Genomic DNA, 22,630 nt, shown 5'->3' on the forward strand with positions numbered 1-22,630 from the left:
ATTTAACTCTTTTTAAAAAGGTTTTTATTTTAAATTTTGTAAGTACTTTTTTGATAATGGAAAAATTATTTTATTGCTTAAAGAATGGAAATAAAAGTACAAAATATTGAAATGTTTTTTCTTATTTTGTTAGTAAATGACTAAAAATTTTCCACACTGACAATTTTCTCCAGGGTAATTTTCTCAGTGGAATTTTTACCAGAGCGTGCTTCCTAGAACCATAAAATTTTGTACTTTTATGTTGAAGTTGACTTTTTCTGTCTTGTCCAAAACATTTCAATGTTTTGTACTTTTTTTTTTAACCCCTTATTAGGCCTAAGCATATAAAATGTACAGTCTTGTACATATTAGTTGGTACAAGGTGGGCAAAAGAGGGACAATATTTCAGAAAAATTTATTTTAACTTGTCAATGTAAAAATTTTACATACAAGTAGTAAATATGCCTTTTTGACCCTTTTAACTGAATCACCATTGAATCAACTAGGCTAGGGCAAAATATAATAAATAGTATAATAATTATTGTATGCAACAAAAACATTAAAGTTTGTTTTGTTTAAATAAACAGAAACTACATTAGAAATAATAAAATACAAATTGCATTGAACGTACATACATATAATACATTTGAGGTTGTGTTGATTTTATAAAATTGTTCCGACGGATTAAATCAATATTATTTTCTATGTACGGATATATGGCGTTGGTGTTATATAAAGAAAATAACATTAAAATTGTATTTCCATTGACCCTTTGTCGTCAAACCTCCTCTATAAAGTTATACTTCGTCGAATAAAAGTTTCGAAGCTTATAGGAAGGTCTCTGCCTTTACATCCAACAGGGTACGCCATGTTCAAAACATATTTAATTTAAAAGTCAATTTTAAATACACTATATGTGGACTTAGGGTAATGATCATCCAGTTCTCTATGGTCCCATCTACCCCGTATTCCAGTATCCTCGAGCAGTCGTGGAAGAGGTGCCAGCTCGTTTTCTTTCCTTCCTTACAAAGAGAACAAATCTGTCTATCGTTTTCTGGATTCGATTTATTCGTGAAGAGGTTCGAAGTTGCCATCCTCTAGCACAACCATTTTTGTCTTGCGTTTGAAAAAGGTTTCCGCATGACTGTCCATGGATTATGGTCATTGACTTCCTCCCTGGACCCGGTGAGTCTTCTCTCAACTATTAATGATCAATGAGGGAGTAAAGGGTCGGAATCTTATCTCTGAATATGAGTTTGTCTTCATTTGGATTCTTTTGAGTGTCAAAAAATAAGCTCCATCCGGTTCTACGTCTTGCAATTATATTTCTCCTACCAAGGTAAGTCCACCTGATTTAAAAACTTAATCTAAACTATTACAGCGACAATTGTAATTAATAGGTTCATCAGGGCCGAGGAGTCTTAAATGTGGTGCAAAATTGAGTTCCAGGATCTACTCATAGCAACCCAATAACTACTTAGTTGTTTTTTTTCAAAACCGTCGTGACTTCGACTGGACACATAAATATTCTTTCATAAAAATCGTTCGTAAATTAGAGCCGATTCTTATTCTTGTGGCCCAAAAGTCTTGACTCAATCACAATTGTTTCAACCATGTCATTTTCAAAGACTTCCACACCACCTCCACAGGGGTCCCCCCCATACCCCAGTCATCGATAGAAGAGTTTTGTATGATTTCAGATATGTAAGGCCACCCCAATTTTTATTTATTCCTTCTATTCTTTGCAGGTTTTGCATCTTGTATCGTAAGTATTTCAGTAAATGGATAACCCTAAGGAGTATGCAAACATTCCACGCTTGAAGTTTATCGAGTCTATTATACATAAAGTTCGCAAAGAATTTGGAAAAGTTTACCAATGTTGTTATGAGGATTTTTTCATTCTGATCGAACGAATCCTTTTTTACTCTTTATTTCTTTAATAAGTTATAAATATATCTTTTTGAATATTATCATTTACTTCAGAAACTAGTTTTTTTGTCATGCACTTGAAAGTTTGACCGAAATATAGAACAATCAAATTGATGCTCATCATCACAGTCAACGTCCAGAATTCCAGAAAAAGTATTCTGCTATTAGTTTTAAAATATTATAATTAGTTAATATATTCTTTCGGATTTTTTTGTCAAAGATATGAAAATATTTAATAACTAAACGTAGAAGGTAAGAAAAGTTATCACGATTCTGATTTTTTAGAAACTTCGATGCCTTCTAACTACTACGGCATTCTGGAACGAAACAAAGAAACTTATGAATTAACCTTTGACAAATTATAATATATAATATATTATAAGGCAAAACAATTAAGAAAAAATAAAATAATAAACTTAAATCAATGAAGCACATAAATAAATAAATATTTGCAATACACCATTATTTAAAATTGTCAAAGAACATAATCTATTCTTTAGTGTCAATGAATACTGAAATAATCTTTCTTATATCCATTTTTGTTACATAGTAAGCATTTAGTGTAATCCATAATTTATTTATTGAATATTGACGTGGAGATTCTAAATCCTTATGATCGTTTTATATTTAAATATTATGACAAGTGATTTAGAAATTCAGAAAATGACTTCCGACTCACTAACTTTTAAAATGTGTTAAAAAAAATAATATTTTCCAATATAACTCTACTAAAGTTATAAGATCACCGATAATTTATTAACATATTTATTACATTTATTTATGTATACTATATGTAGGTAATAGGAGATCTGAATATGTTTTGCGGCTTTGCTGATAAAGATATCTAGAAAAGAGGACCCCCTTTAATTCATAGTCCAGGATAGTCTTCTACTTTTTTTCAATGATAGACGAGACTCACAAGAAATAATGGAATCGGAAGCGAGGATGAAGTGTCTAGCATGACAAAAATAATACTGCCTTATTAATGGAATCAGTGTCATAGATATGAGTTGTTTGTTGGTTATGCATATCAATGACATTTAAGGACTCAAATCAATGAAAGAGTTTTCTAAGAATATTAGGAGATGAATTTGAGTAAATTTTGGGTGAAGATTCCATGGAAAAGATGCAGATGAGTCTCTTTGTTCATCACAATACATTTTATTCCAATATTACTCCTCTTGATTATACATATCCTCAGTTATTATAGAAGTATACAACGATTCCATACAAGATATAGAGGACGTATGTGTATTTGATACCATGTATGATGACGTAATAGATTTGAACATTAAAGGACATCTACAAGATGACTGATACTTAAATGAGATAATATCCATCGAGTAAGGTGCAAGAACCTTTTCTAAAGAGATGAGATCCCTGGACATGATAGATATCCCAATGTCATAAACACATAGGAGTTGAATGGAACTATGAGTTGACTTAGATCCATATATTCGGATGTTCCGTGAAAAAGATCCATCCACATCATCCCTTTTGTCTTATAAGTAATTAATTTGATGACTAAAGTTTATCACAAAAACTGTTTTCACAAAAAACTGCTAAATCCTTTTATTTCTTCCTCCTTCACCTTCATGAAGTGGTTTGTTGTTTGACGTTTCGTTTGATTTCTCTTTCTCTCTTGCTTAGATATTATTGATTTAATAGACTATATTTAATTCCCTTAACCACGAAAAGAAGAAAAAGGATAAAGAAAATCGACATACATAGATTACGTAACAACAATTAATAAACATTGTTACACTCGTGACTCAGTCATGACTCATAACTTGATCTTTAATTCCACGCAGAGTCATCTAGTGTTTTTAAAAGTTAATATATCTTTTATGTACTTATAAAACGGGAATAAAAAAACACGAAAAAGCTCCTTTTTGTCTGAGTTTGAATGACCAAAATTTTTGGGGACCAAAATGTGGGATTGCGTAGCCAGGCGGACGCTGACAAACGAACAACCGACACCTATCTGCATACATTCTATCCACATCGGAATATTACAATTTGCAAGATTGGTAATGCGATGCAACTGAGCTACATGGCCCACACTTTCAAATTGGGAATTTTAACATAAATGAAATCAATTTCTATTAATTGATATGTAAAATATAGTAAATTTGAGTTATTTATATTTTAGTATTGATATGAATCAGAGAAGATTTTAAAGCTTTTTAGAAAATATTTTTGCATTCATTTTTCTCCCGTAACGTCTTTCATTTCCATAATAAAATAACATAGACCTCCTCCAATTTGATTGGAAGTGTAGTATGTACAAATATATAAATTGTTCTAGGAAAATTGTAGAAAATTGCGAGTATGGAAAAATTTCCTGTGATTTACTAACAAAATCGCATTGCCTCGTCCCAACACATATTTTGTGCAGTGGGAATGGCACAAAGCAAACTATAGACTCATAGGTTGATTAGGACTATGGCAGGGCCATTAAGAAGGTTAAAAACCACCGCCAGTACTTCAAGCAACATTAAGACTCTATCCAAATACTCCAAAATGAACCCCGGACCCATGGGTTTATAAAGGTAAATACAAATACACCAAGAAGTTAAAAACAATGCGCCCGGATTCATTTTGAAGTGTTGGAGATATTTTCCCACATGACAATTTTCCACCGGGTAAATTTTTTCTAGGGCAAGTTTCCGTGATTGCAAAATTTGATCATCTATTAATTTTGTTGACACATTTAAAACAGATGGACCTTCGGCCATTTTTTGATTGTACTTATTATGTAAATATTTCATTCGGTCCTAAATAAGGACCGATACATCACTAAAGATATGGAGTTAACTCGATAATACTTTTTTTCTGAGAGAGTCTACGAAATATGGATTGGGAAAGGAAATTTGTATTAGAAAACTCAAATAATCCCTTTGAGCAAGTAAAAATGCCTCTCATAATATATTTCCAATTCATTTGTTTAGTTATATATATTTTTAGTTTATTATAGTGTGTTTTAAATAATTTCTATGAATTTAAATTTGATAGTTCTTAGAAATAAATTGTCTTTTGGTCCGTACCAAAATTATACACACACGTATGATGGATGTGATAACTGATAATCCACATTTATTATTATTTTGCCCGTATCTTGGCTGGGTTGTAATTTTCTTTCTCTGTTAGAAGTAGAGATTGACAGATTTCTAATTAAATTATATATGTACTTTAACATAGCAATTAAAAGCTTGAGTTTATAGTTTTTACAATGCGTATATGTTACCTACATAATTAATTAATTTATGAAAGTCAAATAATGAGATATAATTTATGGTTTTAATGGTCTTCCTAAACTCTCATTTACAGATATGTTGACTAATATAATTAATAATGGTGTCAAATAGAACTAAAAGGAGATAAATTGATTCTGGTTGGGGTTGAGGCTTTGTATTGGACAATATATATCATATAAATTTTAGAGTTTTACTTATAAATATAAGCCTGTATGGTCTAATAAGTTGGCATTAGTAGTTACATATATGTGGGATGATCAATTTTAGGCAGGACTCAACCTATAACTTTTTTATTTGAGTTTGTAAAAAGAAACACATGAAAGTTACTTTCTGAAAAATTCCCCATGCACTTGCCCATTCTTTTCAACTAGGCCTTCATGAAGCCTTCCTCGCTAAAAGAGGTCATGAAAGTTTGTGGTTCCTGCTTGGTCACAGTACGTGTTTCTAAAAGAACATTGTGTTGATACATAAGCCATCCATTGATAATCTTCTTAGGTTTTTTTTCATCAAATGTTTCAGAAATGCTGTAGGAGATCTACATAGTACTCTGAGTTGATAGTGTGACCATTAGACATGTAATACTGTTAAATGATACCCCTAAAGTCAAAGAAGACTTTTTATTTTCATTGATTTTATGGGGGAATTACTGCACACTGGAAGCAATTGTTTGCAAGATTGAATAAAAATAAATGACTCGTATGACTCACCAAAAAGGCTTTTCCATGGTCAAAGTACTGTTTCTGGAAGTTCCTTGTCATCTTCAGATGATTGGCTTTGTGCTCTTCTGTAAGAAGGCGATGAACCCAACGTGTTTTCCTTTTGCTGTGGTGAAGTTCATCATGAATGATATTGAAAACAAGTATACAGGTAAGGTCAAGGTCAAAGGCAATCTACCTGATTTTCACACAACCGTAATCATGAATTATATTGAAAACAAGACCATCAGGCATCCAGAGCTGATATAATTGTATAATTAAATATCTTATATGATATAGGGTTAATATTCTTTTGATTTCTTTTGTCTGCCTTAACAGATTTTCTTCGATCATCTTCAATGCTCTCCCGGCTGTTTCTGAACTCCTTGTGAAGTTTGAAAATCCTTGATCATTGATAGTAAGTTCCCCATAAGCCCTAAAAGTAATTTGTATGTACCAACCCCATATTTGTCCCCCAGGGCATAGGATTTAATGAGTCCAAGGTGATCAGAGATTGAACGTCAAATATATTGCTAGGGGTTTTGCTGATTCATTAACTTTCGCAGGCTGTTGCACCATTGTTACTGTCGATATAAAAAAGGAATTATTGACTTACTGAAAATGAACAAACAATGAAAATATGGACGTAGTTCTGTCTAAACTTGATTCCCCTTACCCTCATGTCTGTAAGTTTATCTATATAAATTTACAATAAAAAATTTCATAGATTTTGAATTCAAATTGGATGCCTTGTGACGTACAAATTCCACCTTAATTATTTTTATGACAGAGGATAAAGTAACAATAATGACATATCTAGTAGAGATGTAGTGGTCAAAAAAAAATTATGTCCAGTTTGGTCTCATCCTTATTGAGATTACATCCAAATCGGACGCAAAAACCGTCACATAGAACCTCAGTCTCTACTTAATCATCTATATGAGCTAGTGACGTCATCAACAATCGCTATCAACATATATACAGGGTTCGGAAGCAAATGTGGGCTATTAATACATGCTAATTATGTCATTAATATCGAGAGGTTTTGTGATTTTTCTTGCATATTCCGAATGAGTTGGTAGAGATTATGTACATCGTGAAGTGCTCCAGGAGCCTCATTTTCAAGGTGATCAAGATGAAAAAGGATGGAAAGACCTCTCAAGGAAGGAAGGAAGTAAGGAACTGCGCCGACAACATGTCTGATTTTTGGCCCAAGGACATGTGGCCATCATCTTCACCGGATTTGAACCTCTTGGACTTTGCTGGGTGGGAAACTTAGAAAAGGGAGACTAACTGGACATGTAAACCCGAACATGGACTCACTGAAGGCCGCCATTGTGAAAGAGTGGAACAACTTGTCCGAGAAGTTCATCATCAACTCCTGCAAGGTTTCCCTCCGTTCAGGGCGGCCATCTTGACTGAACATGCTCACAATGGTCGTGTCTCAAACTTTTGTTTAAAAAAATTTGAGAATTTTTTATCAAAAAATAAAATTATTGAAATTTTTCTAAAATCAGTCATTCAGTCCACGTTTTGCTTCTGAACCCTGTATATATTAGAATAATAGATGCATTAATTAGGTCTATATTCCGAATAATGGCAAATTATTATATTCATTGATTCATCCATTTAGTGAGGCCTTTCTTGATCTTCTTCTTCTATATATGCGTGAACACTGAATCCCTTTTTAAATTGTGTACTCCACGTTCTACTGGAGAGGTCTTCTCCATCATTCTTCATTTTGGTCACCTTGAAAATCAGGCTCCTGGAACACTTTACAATGTCCATAATCCTAGCCAACTCAACTTCAACATCTAAAAGATCTGAGATATGATGCCTTCTGGCTTTTTCTCACTCATGATGGCGAGATAAAGAAATGTTTATGACAGTTTGCTTAGGTACAAAGGATCGTTGAACCAGAATATCAAAAAAATAATCACTTAATAATTAATAGTCTAAAATTTGATGCTTATTCCTGTATTTGAAGTTTTATTAAACTTCTTTGTTTACTTATATTAGTTTGTAAATAAACCGACAGAGTATGGCGCCGTCTTGCGGTAAAATAGTACAACTCCCTGATTGATAATATCATTTAATAGTAAGTAACATAGGTGTATGTTATTTACATAGAGGGAGCTGTAAAAAATCTTTTCACCATACCCCATTTAAAAAAAGAAAAAAAATAGTTTAAACAACAAGCAAAGGACTTGCAGATATTTTTTTAGTTTGCTCATACACTATTGGTTAACTGAGGTACTATAATATATGAAAATTAAAATTGTCTCTTTTATAGAGTACTATAAAATTTTGGACGTTTATCAAGCACAGCCAACAGAGACGAGACTGGACAGGACGAAACGTAAGATGTCATCGATTATGAGTTTCATATAATGAACAGATACGATACTACTGCATATCTGATATAATGAGCGATACACTAAATATATCTATGAGAAAAAGGCTGCTCATAAATCAAGTTGAATTACGAGCTTGCTTGTGTGAAATCAATATATTACCATTATTGGTAATTATTATCAACGTATTTGTATAGTCCAAAATGATAAATGGTTCTCACATAATTGTTATAGTATAATTGAAAATAATGTAGTTATTTAGAGAAAGAAAATTATAATCCGAGTATTTGTTTTAGACATTACTTTGAAGGCGTTCAAGAACGTGGCACGATCAAAATCGATCTCAAGAACTACATAACTGGATATAAGTATGGCCTACCAATTATCTTTATTGGTGTTGTGTTCAAAATCATTTAATTCCAGACCAAGGGTTTTAGAGGTTGATAACGTGATGGCATCATAGCCTTCAAAATTTGAGGCCAATACTGATATGCAAAAAGACTTTTAAATAACTCTCCATTTAATTATCTTGAAACTTCCCCAATTCTCCTTTTCAAAATATTAATGCTCAATCATTCCTAATGCTTCTCATTTTGAGAGTGTAAATATCACGATAAATAAAATATTGAACGTGTTAAAATTACTAAGTTTAAAATTTTATATCTTCGTGGTACTTTCTCAATTAAAACAAAATATATTTGAAATCACAAAACCCCTTTATTTTGAAAAAGAAATTGTTGAGGTTTGGAGATGATTATATTCAGAGTTTTTTTTTTTAAATACGAAGAATTGTTAAATTATATAAGAAAAAATGGAAAGATTGAATATCAGAAATCCTCAAATTTTGTTGAACGATAATCGAATAATTAGTCTACGTCAAATATTTTTACATAACTTATACCCAATGGCTTAAATTCACTGTATTTATTTTATCTTTATGAACTCAGTCCTCACACTGAAAAAAATAATTATCCAAGAAATCAATAGTAAAAACAAATGAACAATTTTAAAGCAAAACAGTTCAATATATTCACTACACTCGAATAAAAATTGGCATTATCAAGATTAATAAATAATTACATTTAATGTTTTAGGATCATATTGAACAGTATGAGCAATAAAATGCTGATTCAAGGCACATTTTTAAAACCCTCAGGTTGTAAAGTATCCCAATTTACAGGGTTGTCCGCAAGAGGTGTGCCCCCCTGAAAAAAATTAAGGAATTTTTGCTTCTATTATGATTTTTTTTATTATTGGGGGAAATTATGCAACAGAGAAAAAAATTTAATATTTGGAATTTCATTTTTGAATTTTTTGTCAATAGCTGTGGATTTTTGAATTTTTTTTCCATAAAAATTAATTTCTGTGAGTAGCACTGGAATTTTTAATTTTTTTTTACAATAAATTCAATATTTGAAATTGAATTTTGATTTTTTTTTCTCAAAAAAATATAATTTTTTGTGAATACAATGGATTTTTGAAATATTTTTCGAAAAATTTAAATTTTTTGATATTTTTTCTATTAAATTCCAAAAAATTTTGCTGTTTAATATAATTTTTTTTGTGTCAGGATGCATTTTTTTACACGAAACCAGTCGTAATTTTTTTTTTTTTTTTTGATAGATTTATTTTCTTAAAAAAAGGACATAAAAGAAAATAGATGTAATCTTTTATTTTTCCTTATTTACATAGCAAGTGTTAACAACAAACCCTCGAAAATTACTGCTTCTCCCTCCCCCTTTCATCTGAAAGATGAAAATGATGACTAAGAGGGAAAAGAAATTGTTAAACTTTTTTAGACTGTATGTATGTACACAAAAAATGATTTATAACAAGGGTTTTTTTAAAAGAGCAATATTTATTTATAAATTTTGTCAATGAATGTTTTAATGGATCCTTCCCCCCTCTTCCACTCAACCTTTCCTCCTTTCTTTATGATGGATGATTATCAAAGTGTAAGGAAATATATTGTACATAGATATATTATATATTTATAAACCAAAAGAAAAAAAATACTTTCTTTGGGAGCATGACGAGACAGAATACAAAATCCTCTTTCTTTAATGAGATAAGATTCTCATCAAAATATGACGAAAGAGGAAAGGAGAAAGGAAAACTTGGAGTTGTCTCCTTTTTATATTTATTATTATTGTTTATTCCTGTTTCCAAATAGTTTTTTATTTTATAATAGTATCCTCCCAAAATTCTTGTTGTTCTAATTTACATAAATTTCACATTTATTTCAACTACACACATAACTTATAAGGGTAAGAGGGAATCTTGTTTACATTGAATCTATTAGACGAAAGGAAAAAAAAGGACAATTTTTAAACGAACGTTTCACATTACTATAATTAATTCAATATATAATATGTGATTTTCAAAATTTATTTATCGATAAGGTAAACGTAATGTTGTGTTGCTCCTGATTTAGGACCGTGGTCCAGTCCGATCCCATCCAGTCCAATCCATTTGAACGTTCCTTAAATAAGGAAAATTTAGTGTTTGATTGGTTACAAAAACCAAAATGGCTGCAGTGGGTACAATTTTTTTTGTAAGATTCATTTTCTTAAAAAAAAGAAGATAATTGGGTAAAATTATACAGCAGATCAAAAAATTAAATACTCGAAACGTTTACGTAAAAAATTAAATATTCGAATTTTTTCCCCCAAATATTTATATCGCTGATATACACAAAGCGAAAGTGTATATCGCTTTGTTAAAGTGTAATAGTTATACGCTAGATGGTGCTAGAAGATTATAAAAAAAAACTTATTATACATTTTTGTGATTGTTTGACTCGGTATTGTTTGCTAATTTTTTTCTTTTCTTTCACGTGAACCTATATGTGGAAGCAATGGATACTTAACTTAAAGGAAGGGAAAGTGCTCGAGAGGAAATACGTTATGGGGTATTATTATGTTTTTACTTGATTGATTGATTGGTATATTACTGTAAATAAGAGTAGATTCTAGTGAACTTAAAGTTAGTTAAATATTTATTAATGCTTACCATACATCCATAAAATAAAATTTTATGAATATAAGGGAACGGACACGGACACATAACGGGGTATTTGTGCTACTACAGCAGGTTCTAAAACCTAGCTTACTTTAAAATTTATTTTTTTATAATTTTTAAAATACGAAAGTCTTCGTTTTCCTCATTCATTGCTTGATGTATCTCTTAAGATAAGGCGGGGCTATCTGTTAATGAGATGGTCTGTACTTTGCAGTTCTTTCATACATACATTGCACGTTCAGCGTATTTCCTTCCACTTGCTTAGGTGGGCTATATAAGGGCCAAATCCATATCCTGATTATTACACTATTCAGTGTTTTTTCATAATTGAGAAGAGCTTATACACCTTGTGCTATGGCAGAATCTCTGATTGAACCACAGAAGTCTTTTTACCATTGAATGACAAATTGATGGATCACCTTTGGTGATGGCCCATCCAGTCCCAGTGTTTTCGTCTTTAGCCCCATCTGTATAGATGATCTTGTCGGGGTTCTTATTCTGGCTTGTGTATGTATTTTATCACTATGGAACCGATGCCCACGACGTTTTGGAAGATTACCAATTCCATTCTATATATCATAAGAAATGCTTCGTTCTCCATCTTGATTTTGTTGCCTGTTCCTTAATGTATATGTCCGGAGGAGCAATACCCAAACTGTTCTAGTGAACTTAGTCAATAAAAATAATAATATTGGACGAGCAATAGGAACAGCAAATTTTTTTTATATAGGTTGAATAACTTTATCAATATTCCTAATAGAATAAATCATCATTATATTCCTCACTACCCAATTTTTAATCCTTCCTTTACTCTTTAGCTTTTATATCTTTTTGAATATTATCCTTTACTTCAGAAACTAATTTTTTTCTCATGCACTTCAAAATTTGACCGAAATATACAACATCAAAATGGTGCTCTTCATCACATTCAACGTCAAGAATTTCTAGCAAATATAGTTCTTCCGCTCTTACTTTTGAAGTATTATAATTAGTGAATATATTCTTTTGTGGTTTTTTGTTAAAGATTACATTTATGAAAATATTAAATAATAAAACGTAGGTACAAAGAAAGCACTATACTGATTTTTTTTAAGACTTCGATGCCTTGTAACTACTACAGGATTCTGATATACATATAGACACCTATGAATAAACCTTTGACCAATGAGAGTAGTCAAAAAAATCTTAAGTTTTTACTAGATATTTAGAAGTATACAATTGTAATAAGTGTAAATCGTAGTCAATTACTCAATTATCAAATATATTATAAGACTAAAAAATTCAGACAAAATAAAAATATAAACTTAAAACAATCAAGCACATATTTAATTACATATTTGCGCGACACCATTATTTACAATCAATAAATAAGAAAATAATCTTAATTCTTTATGTCATATTAATATGCTTTAAAATTGTCAAGGAACATAATCTATTATTTAGTGTCAATGAATACTGAAATAATCTTTCTTATATCCATTTTTGTTACATACTAAGCATTTAGTGTGATCCATAACTTATTTATTGAATATTGACGTGGAGATCCTTAATCCTTATGACCGTATTATATTTCAATATCATGACAAGTGATTTAGTAATTCAGAAAATGACTTCCGACTCACTAACTTTTAAAATATATTAAAAAAATTCATATTTTCCAATATAACTCTACTAAAGTTATAAGATAACTTATAATTTATTAACATATTTATCACGTTTATTTATGTATATTATATGTAGGTAATAGGAGAACTGAATATGTTTTGCGGTTTTACTGATAAACATTTCTAGAAAAGAGGACCCCCTTTAATTCATAGTCCAGGATAGTCTTCTACTTTTTTTCAATGATAGACGAGACTCACAAGAAATAATGGAATCGGAAGCGAGGATGAAGTGTCTAGCATGACAAAAATAATTCTGCCTTATTAATGGAATCAGTGTCATAGATATGAGTTGTTTGTTGGTTATGCATATCAATGACATTTAAGGACTCAAATCAATGAAAGAGTTTTCTAAGAATATTAGGAGATGAATTTGAATAAATTTTGGGAGGAGATTCCATGGAAAAGATGCAGATGAGTCTCTTTGTTCATCACAATACATTTTATTCCAATATTACTCCTCTTGATTATACATATCCTCAGTTATTATAGAAGTATACAACGATTCCATACAAGATATAGAGGACGGATGTGTATTTGATCCCATGTATGATGACGTAATAGATTTGGACATTGAAGGACATCTACACAATGACTGATACTTAAATGAGATAATATCCATCGAGTAAGGTGCAAGAACCTTTTCTAAAGAGATGAGATCCCTGGACATGATAGATATCCCAATGTCATCAACACATAGGAGTTGAATGGAACTATGAGTTGACTTAGATCCATATATTCGGATGTTCCGTGAAAAAGATCCATCCAAATCATCCTTATTTTCTTATAAGTAATTAATTTGATGACTAAAGTTTATCACAAAAAAACTGCTAAATCCTTTTATTTCTTCCTCCTTCACCTTCATAAAGTGGTTTGTTGTCTGACGTTTCGTTTGATTTCTCTTTCTCTCTTGCTTAGATATAATTGATTTAATAGACTGTATTTAATTCCTTTATCATGAGAAGAAGAAAAAGGATAATAAAAATCGACATACATAGATTGCATAACAACAATTAATAAATATTGTTACACTCGTGACTCAGTCATGACTCATAACTTGATTTTTAATTCCACGCAGAGTCATCTAGGGTGTTTAAAAGTTAATATATCTTTTATGTACTTATAAAACGGGAATAAAAAAACACGAAAAAGCTCCTTTTTGTCTGAATTTGATTGACCAAAATTTTTGGGGACCAAAATGTGGGATTGCGTAGCCAGGCGGACGCTGACAAACGAACAACCGACACCTATCTGCATACATTCTATCCACATCGGAATATTACAATTTGCAAGATTGGTAATGCGATGCAACTGAGCTACATGGCCCACACTTTCAAATTGGGAATTTTAACATAAATGAAATCAATTTCTATTAATTGATATGTAAAATATAGTAAATTTGAGTTATTTATATTTTAGTATTGATATGAATCAGAGAAGATTTTAAAACTTTTAAAAATATTTTTGCATTCATTTTTCTCCCGTAAAGTCCTTCATTTCCATACAAAATAACATAGACCTCCTCCAATTTGATTGTAAGTGTAGTATGTACAAATATATAAATTGTTCTAGGAAAATTGTAGAAAATTGCGAGTATGGAAAAATTTCCTGTGATTTACTAACAAAATCGCATTGCCTCGTCCCAACACATATTTTGTGCAGTGGGAATGGCACAAAGCAAACTATAGACTCATAGGTTGATTAGGACTATGGCAGGGCCATTAAGAAGGTTAAAAACCACCGCCAGTACTTCAAGAAACATTAAGGTTCTATCCAAATACTCCAAAATGAACCCCGGGCCCATGGGTTTATAAAGACTATACCAAATACACCAAGAAGTGAAAAACAATGAGCCCGAGCTCATTTTGAAGTATTGGGGAAATTTTCCCACATGACAATTTTTTTCTAGGGCAAGTTTCCGTGATTACAAAATTTGTTCACATATTAATTGGGTTGACACATTTAAAACAGATGGGCCTCAGGCCATTTTTTGATTGTGCTTATTATGTAAATATTTCATTAAGCCCCCCCACTGTATACCTTTTAAACTCCACTTATGGTCATAATTGCACTAGGAAAAACTGAAACTACTCTGGGGGAAAATTGCCAGTTAGGAAAATTGCCTGCATTTTGTTCAAACTTCAGTATGAATGATGACACATTATAAATTCACTTAATATTATTTATGACAAATATATAATCATATATGTTTGTTCCGTCCTCCAAGGGAGTACCTTCAAGTTTGAGTAATATTATTGCAATACAATTTCCTTGCATTTTTTAAAATTCAATCCGATCTTCAAAGAAATGAATCAAGAGGATTGGAAGGAGGGAGAGAAGAATAAATATATTAGGACCTCTTCAAATATAGTTGAATAATCTCCACCCTCGAGTTGGCTCAGGGATAGAGTGGGATTTCTAAAACCTACTTGGAGGAGCCTTGGATCCTTAAAAACCACCGCCAAAGCATCACATACATCCAAAGAACCCCTAATAATAAAGGGCAGAGGGAATTCAATCATATTTTAAGCGGCCCTAAGTTATTTAGTCTCCTGCCCCCTTCCTCTTCCTATATTTCAATATCGTATCTGTCAATTTTCTCCAGGGAATTTTTCCTTGCACAAGTCATAATATGACACTATTTTTCGGTGGGTTATTGGAAAACCCCAGGAAAGTAATCAGTTACTTAGAATTTGAAACAAAAGTAAGGGAGAGTTAAAAATTGAAGGATATCTATATCATAACTCATGAGATACGTTAGAAAGGTCAGGAGGTAAATTGGGATCGGTTGACCCTTATAAGATATGTACAATACATACTTATTTATTATTTTGCCTTTCAAAAACTATGTCGAGATCACAAACATAAGTATTAAAACAATGAGAACTCTGTGGTAGGTTACATTGTTACATGAAGGAGGAACCAAAAGGGAGCTGAAGAAAAAATGAATTATAGCAACAATTATTATTTATTATACCATATAATAAAGCCGTATATGTATGTTTATACACGATTCACGAATGTAGCTTACATACATATATTATGATAAAAGTATAGGAAAATATGTATACATTATACATACATCTAAATAATGTTCACTATGAAGGACTAAGCATCAGAGATAACCATGTCCTTCATGAAGATGTCAGTTTCACGTCACCACACATCCTCGACAACTTAGAATGCTATGAAATTCAATATACTTGAAGTTCATAATATTTCCAAACTCCATTTCTATTCTTTTGTGTAATAAAGCTGTAGATATATATAGAATGGGGACCCAAAACTTTCAGTATCATTAACAAATTATGAAGAATCTTGACTTGTATGGACTCAATAAAAGACAACTCACAACCAATTTGTGACATGTCTATATAGCTATATTTTTTATACAATATATCCTCATTCACAAGCAATAATAGCCTCAACACCCTACCGAACAAATTGACAGCTTTTGACATTGATGACCGTGTCCATGGCATACCACGTTGTCATATTGGCAGCTCGCAGTCAATCTAAATTTGGATGACAGGTGCGCAGACATTCTTCTCGAAGACAATCAAACTGCAAAGTCCAGGAGGTTGATATCAAGGTTGAAGGAGGGCCACATGTAGTTAGACCAGAAGTCACGACATTATTATTGCAGAAGTTTGGGGCATTTCTTGGCTATAATGTTGTTGGCTGTCTGGATTGAGATCCCTAGAATAGATTTGGACGTTAAAGGACATCTACACGATGACTGATACTTCCATTAAATGAGATAATATCCATCGAGTAAGGTGCAAGAACCTTTTCTAAAGAGATGAGATCCCTGGACATGATAGATATCCCAATGTCATCAACACATAGGAGTTGAATGGAACTATGAGTTGACTTAGATCCATATATTCGGATGTTCCGTGAAAAAGATCCATCCAAATCATCCTTATTTTCTTATAAGTAATTAATTTGATGACTAAAGTTTATCACAAAAAACTGCTAAATCCTTTTATTTCTTCCTCCTTCACCTTCATAAAGTGGTTTGTTGTCTGACGTTTCGTTTGATTTCTCTTTCTCTCTTGCTTAGATATAATTGATTTAATAGACTGTATTTAATTCCTTTATCATGAGAAGAAGAAAAAGGATAATAAAAATCGACATACATAGATTGCATAACAACAATTAATAAATATTGTTACACTCGTGACTCAGTCATGACTCATAACTTGATTTTTAATTCCACGCAGAGTCATCTAGGGTGTTTAAAAGTTAATATATCTTTTATGTACTTATAAAACGGGAATAAAAAAACACGAAAAAGCTCCTTTTTGTCTGAGTTTGAATGACCAAAATTTTTGGGGACCAAAATGTGGGATTGCGTAGCCAGGCGGACGCTGACAAACGAACAACCGACACCTATCTGCATACATTCTATCCACATCGGAATATTACAATTTGCAAGATTGGTAATGCGATGCAACTGAGCTACATGGCCCACACTTTCAAATTGGGAATTTTAACATAAATCAAATCAATTTCTATTAATTGATATGTAAAATATGTTTAATTTATGTTATTCATTTTATAGTATAGAAATAAATCCGAGAAGATTTCAATACTTTTTAGAAAATATTTGTACATTCATTTGTCTCACGTAACGCCCTTCATTTTCATACAAAATAACATAGACCTCCTCCAATTTGATTGTAAGTGTAGTATGTACAAATATAAAAATTGTTCTAGGAAAATTGTAGAAAATTGCCAGTGTGGAAAATTGTCATTGGAAAAATTTCTTGTGATTTACTAACAAAATCGTATTGTCTCGTCCCAAAACATGTTTCAGAACGAAACAATGCCACAAAGCATTTAGTGCCCATCCAAATAATTCAATAATTCAAGGGGTTTTCAATAGAGACGCTCACATTTTACGTTTATATTTTTCGAAAACGACGTCATATTTGTTATTGTTTCTGCGACAGCTGTGCTCGAAAATAATTGTAGTTTAATCATGGAGCAGTACATACTCGAGCAACGCTTGCAAACTATTAAAATTTATTACAAAAGTGGTGAGTCTTTGTTCCAAACTTTAAGAGCGTTCACGCCAATATATGGTCAACGTAATCGACCTGCAAAATCAACAATTCAACGTTTCTTGAAAAAAAATTGAGTTCACATACACGCTACATAATGTTCCTATGCCAATGAGACAAAGAAATGCAAGAAGTGTAAAAAATATTGCTGCCGCAAGCGCATCAATTCAAGATGACCCCAATTTGTCTCTTACGCGCCGTTCTCAATCGTTGGGCATCTATGTGACATCGTTGTGGCGAGTTTTGCGAAAAAATCTTGGCCTACACCCGTATAAAATCAAGTTGACACAAGAACTGAAGCCGCTTGACCACTTTAAATGTCAGGAATTCGTAAAATGGGCTGAACGAAAATTCGAAAATGATCCTTATTTTCAACGTAAAATCATTTTCAGCGATGAGGCACATTTATGGCTCAATCGCTTTTTTAACAAGCAAAATATGCGCTATTGGGCTGGAAAAACCCCACACGTGATTCATGAGGCGCCATTAAATCCCCAAAAAATTACTATTTGGTGTGGATTGCATGCTGGCGGTGTCATTGGGCCGTACTTTTTCGTCGACGATGACAATTGCCACGTTACTGTGAATGGAAATAGTTACCACGCCATGATAACCAATTTTTTTTGGGCTTGAATTGGAAGATATTGACTTGGGCGATATGTGGTTTCAATGAGACAGAGCCATTTCACACACAGCAAATGTAACAATCGATTTATTGAAGAGTAAGTTTGGTGAGCGTCTTATCTCCAGAAATGGACCAGCCAATTGCCGCCTCGTTCGTACGATTTAACACCTCTAGACTATTTTCTTTGGGGTCACGTGAAAGCCCTGGTCTACACCAATAATCCGTTGACGTTCGAAGAGCTCAGAACAAATATTCAACGCGAAATTGCTGCAGTTTCAGCTAATTTATGCGGAAAAGTAGTCGAAAATTGGGTTCAACGATTGGACTTCGTAAAACGTGCACGTGGTGGTAATTCAAACAACATCGAATTTCATTCATAAATTAACTTGAATGTATTTTAACGGCAAATAAAGAAATCGTCAATATCTCAAACCATTTTTGCTTTATTTAAAAAAAAAAAAAAAATGTGAGCGCTGTTAATGAATAACCCTTTACTTATATTCCCCTTTTAGCCAATAAATAAGTAAAAAAAGCATTTAAAACATTTTAAGTCTATTTTCTTATGTAATGACAGTCTTTTTCCTTTTTTAATAGGTAAAAACATATATTTAAAATTCTCAATTTGAGCAATTTGACAATTTTTTGCCTCAAAACTTTATAGATAAAATTTTAGATAAGTAATTAGTGGATTATTATATTAAAAAAAAGAAAAATTTCTTACTTAAGACCTTCCAGTTTTGCAAAAGTATTATTGCCTCATCGAAAAAGTGTCCAAAATTCTACTTAATTTTATGAGTGTTATGTGGAGAAACTTTATGATTGTTTTTTATAAATTATAGTAAAACATACATTAAGATACTTTGTAAAAAAATAGATGTAGTAAAAAAAACCCTATTATTTTGCCAATCGATGGCTTTAGTAATGTGTATATCGGACTTTATCAGGTCAATCAGTTAATGTTAAATGTCCTAATAAATATAAGATTTTGTACCGAATAACTTATAAGCTTATTTTGTACCAAAGAACTTATAAGTCAATTTTGTGATTGTTTGAGAGTGCGTCAAAAAAAGATACCAGGAAAGAGAAAATTCGCCATTTTTTGTTCGATACAGGATAAATCACAACCGAGGTGGGTGAAAATGTTAATAGTGCTTATGATCCTGAGACTTTAATAGCCAATCACGTGCAATTTTGGCATTTAAATTTATAATATAAAATTTAAGAGTAGGAATATCTTCCCACGTTCTCCAGACAATAAATGATAATTATTGGAAAAAAAAGAAAAACAAAAAAGTTAAAAATTAAGAAAAAGTATTACATATTGAGCCGTAATAAAGATTGAAAGTGCTAATACCGGATCAAAGTTTATGTCTATTGCATTAACAAATTGACTGATAACCTTACAAAATACTAGATAAATAAATGTAGTCACGTCCATTATTTCTTTTATTTGATCCATTACACTTTATTTGTGATTTTGAAGGCTATCTTGAGATTACTTATTGATTAAAGGAAATCGTATTTCAATTATACCAATAAATACTATTACTTTCTACCATTATTTAGCCAACTTGCTCCATCAATGTGGCAAGTTGGTTAACAAAATGGCCTATATTAGATTGAATATTACAGCTAAAGTGACCCTAACTATCATATACAATTGTCACCAAAAGTAGCATCTGTTTTGAACTTTACAAAAAAAGAGCTCAGATCTTAATATAATTTATACAAGTTGAGTAATATGACAATAAGCGGACAGTGAGCCATATGGACCTGTTCTCCATCTACATGGTGATTGCAAATACGTAATTTTTTTTTCGTGAATCAAATCGGGTTTTGAGACATTTTATTTTATTTTCTTTGAGAATTTTTATTCTTTTTATAAGTTTGAGGGAGCTTTTGACTTTTTATTAATAAAAGAGTATTTGTTTTTTAGAGCAACAATAATATGGCCTTGATTTGTATAAAACTTAATATTTTTTTGCTGATTTGTGTTATTGTTTATACATTGTTAAAAAATATTGTGCTTTTGGATGTTTCTATTAGATCAAATGGAATTTATAATACTTATATTCCATATTATAGCCTATAAATAACTAAAAAAAAAAGGCATTTAAAACATTTTAGGCCTTTTTTCTTATGTAATGACAGTCTATTTTCCTTTTCTAATCGCTAAAAATATATATTTAAAATCCTCAATTTGAGCAATTTTACAATTTTTTGGCTCTAAACTTTATCAATAAAATTTTAGATAAGTAATCAGTGGATTATTAAATTAAAAAAAATGAAAAATTTCTTGCTGAAGACCTTCCAGTCTTGCAAAAGTGTTATTGCCTCATCGAAAAAGTTATCTCAAAGAAGCAACAACGTTCTGAAAGTTAATTGTCGAAAATGTAGATACAATAATGGAAATCGTCGAGCCCGACCGTCATATAAGGACTACATATTTATTAGGGTTGGTACGTTACGTGGTTGTACCGTGGTTCGGTTCGGTACGTTTTTACTCTCGGTGCCGTACGTATATATACATATAATCACATATTCAGAATTTTGATATAATAAAATTTTGGTTATTATTCCTTTTTTTTATTATTCATTATTTGGTTTATAAATTGAACATAACAATATAAATAAATCAGAGCAATTGTGTTGGTTTTTTTTTTTTTTTTTACAAAATCAAGCATATATTTTGTTTCATAAATATCTATTGCGGCTTAAATATTGATATGATACCTACGAATCTGAGCCAAAAGAAATAGAAAAGGAAATAATTACTTATAAATGATAAAAATGCATTCCAGTTGACGAAAACGCAGCGGTATGGTGGAAGGATAATTTAGATAAATTTCCCTATGTTTCCAAGTTTGCTTCACAGCTACAGGTACATTTGTATTAAACGAAATAATTTTTTTGACAAATAAAAATATTGCGACTGCTAATCGATCTTATTTATTACAGGAAAATGTAGTCAAGATCATTTTTTTGCAAAAAAAAAATGAATGAATGATATTATATAATCCCTGTATATTTTTTATCAAGCTTTTTTTTTTTTAGAAAAAATAAGTATATTTAGGGATCATTGATTTGTATAATATATCGAAAAAACTTGAAAGCCTACATTAATTCTATTAAAAAAACTATTTTTTTTTATACATTACCCAATCGCGTACGTACCGTGAAGGGTGTACCGTGGTTTGCACCGAACCGTGGGGTTGGTGTACCGTTCCAGCAGTCCTTCTTTGTATATTTAAACATTACTATAAAAATAAAGTATTTGTTTTTAGTACACCTTCTTTGAAAATTCTATATTTCTAACTGAACGCTTAAAAATCTCGATTTAAAAAAAGAAAAAAGTTAATTTATTTGCATGAATGAGCAAAATTATTATAATTCAATAGAAAATTACAAAAGGCTATTTTCTATTATTTTACTGTTTCGGCCCACATGAGAACTGTCTCCTGTTCCGAACTGAGTTTTGTATGCTTTTTGTATTAAAAAAAGTATAAACCAGTTTTCGATTCCAGAGTTTTTAACTGATCTTGGACGGATACTGATGACTCAAACTTGACTCAGAAAATATGGATTCGACTTCAATTCTGTTACAAATAATAGGATTTCAACAAACATAGAAAAAATAACTATTTAGTGAAAGAGTTACATAATGCTTTTAGAGATAACCGCTCAACCCAACTCCTACTGTTACGGACTTTTTGCACGACTCATGAATCAATTCAAATGTATAGGGCATTAAAAATTTGTTAATTTCTAAATTGTTACTTTCATGTACATTTCCTGTACAAACTTGCTAATTTGTATAATATTTCTATGTACTTTCCATCTTTCTTTTCTTTTTTTTTGAATTTGTCTGAACGACTACGTCTAGTATTAATTTGTAACCATCAGTTTGTATCCAAAAGTATACTGAAATACGTGATATTATCCATATAATTAGTTATGCCTAGTAAAAAAAATCAACCACACACCTAGCCGTAGACATAAGTGGGGTTGCAAGGTTATGGGGGTCTGAATGAGTTACGCAT

General features: G+C 31.3%; 2 long non-coding RNA genes across 2 annotated transcripts; one reads left to right on the plus strand and one right to left on the minus strand.

Annotated features, from left to right (window-relative positions):
- Positions 1 to 700: 700 nt before the first annotated feature.
- LOC121128088 (uncharacterized) lies at positions 701 to 2,036 on the plus strand. Its single transcript, XR_005868033.2, has 4 exons — positions 701 to 840; positions 906 to 1,318; positions 1,380 to 1,667; positions 1,728 to 2,036. It is a non-coding gene; the product is annotated as an uncharacterized lncRNA (long non-coding RNA).
- A 10,443-nt stretch (positions 2,037 to 12,479) lies between these two features.
- On the minus strand, positions 12,480 to 17,368 carry LOC121128258 (uncharacterized). Its single transcript, XR_005868117.2, has 2 exons — positions 15,979 to 17,368; positions 12,480 to 13,846 (listed from the first exon to the last, which is right to left on the minus strand). It is a non-coding gene; the product is annotated as an uncharacterized lncRNA (long non-coding RNA).
- Positions 17,369 to 22,630: the final 5,262 nt, after the last annotated feature.

The sequence above is a fragment of the Lepeophtheirus salmonis genome, chromosome 13, assembly GCF_016086655.4.
Source record: "Lepeophtheirus salmonis chromosome 13, UVic_Lsal_1.4, whole genome shotgun sequence".
Lineage (NCBI taxonomy): Eukaryota > Metazoa > Arthropoda > Copepoda > Siphonostomatoida > Caligidae > Lepeophtheirus > Lepeophtheirus salmonis.